This window comes from Aplysia californica, unplaced genomic scaffold (assembly GCF_000002075.1).
Source record: "Aplysia californica isolate F4 #8 unplaced genomic scaffold, AplCal3.0 scaffold00549, whole genome shotgun sequence".
NCBI lineage: Eukaryota > Metazoa > Mollusca > Gastropoda > Aplysiida > Aplysiidae > Aplysia > Aplysia californica.
In genome coordinates, this window is record NW_004797819.1 from 569381 (window position 1) to 570179 (window position 799).

Genomic DNA, 799 nt, shown 5'->3' on the forward strand with positions numbered 1-799 from the left:
ATGGAAAAAGTGGACAGAATCAGGAACATAGAGCATCATAGACACAGGTATACTGTCACCATCCAACAATGTTGTGGTGGGATGTTACAGCAGTGAACCGTCATTAAACCAAGACTTGTTCACTCATGATCAAACACCGAGCGCTGTCAATTAAAGGTGGGTAAGTATACTTCCAATGGTTGGGTTTTGTATCCACCATACATGTTTTTGTGGATTAGTACACAAGAAAAGAGAAAAAAAACCCAAAAACCAAAAGATGCGTGTGTGTATGCGTGTGTGTATGCGTGTGTGAGTGAAGGGAAAAAAACTTTCTTTCTTTACACACACACAATTTTTTTTTTTTTAAAGACAAAAAAAAAAAAAAAAGAAAAAGAAAGAAGAAGAAAAGGAAGATGACAGGGTTGTTCTTTTTTAAAGTCTTCAGAACACTGACCTGATCGAGGTGGTTGGTCAAAAGTTTCTCAGCATCCTTGGCCTGGTCAGAGTTGACGCCATGCTCGTCCCCGATGGCCTTCAGGCCGGTTAGTGTGAAGGAGAACAAGTCTGGGGTCTTGCCGTTCAGGCTGGCCACGTTCTTCTTCAGCTGTGGGGAAGAGAAAGAGGAATAAATGATCAACCTTGAGAGCGATACAAAAACCGAGCAGAAAGACAGAGACACTCAACAAAAAGTTTTCCCCACTCGGAAATCAAACTCTCCTGTACCTGACAGCAAAAGCCACTAAGTACGAAACAAGTTCCTTCAGTGCTTAAGGCCACTGGCCCACATCACATGACATACAACACGTGCTTAAGGCCACCG

At 42.6% G+C, this 799-nt stretch overlaps 1 protein-coding gene across 1 annotated transcript in view; it reads right to left on the reverse strand.

Moving 5' to 3' along the window:
* The window catches only part of LOC101862753 (renin receptor), a 21783-nt gene that overhangs the window by 7334 nt on the left and 13650 nt on the right, over nucleotides 1–799 (reverse strand). The gene's annotated exons all lie outside the window — the stretch shown is intronic.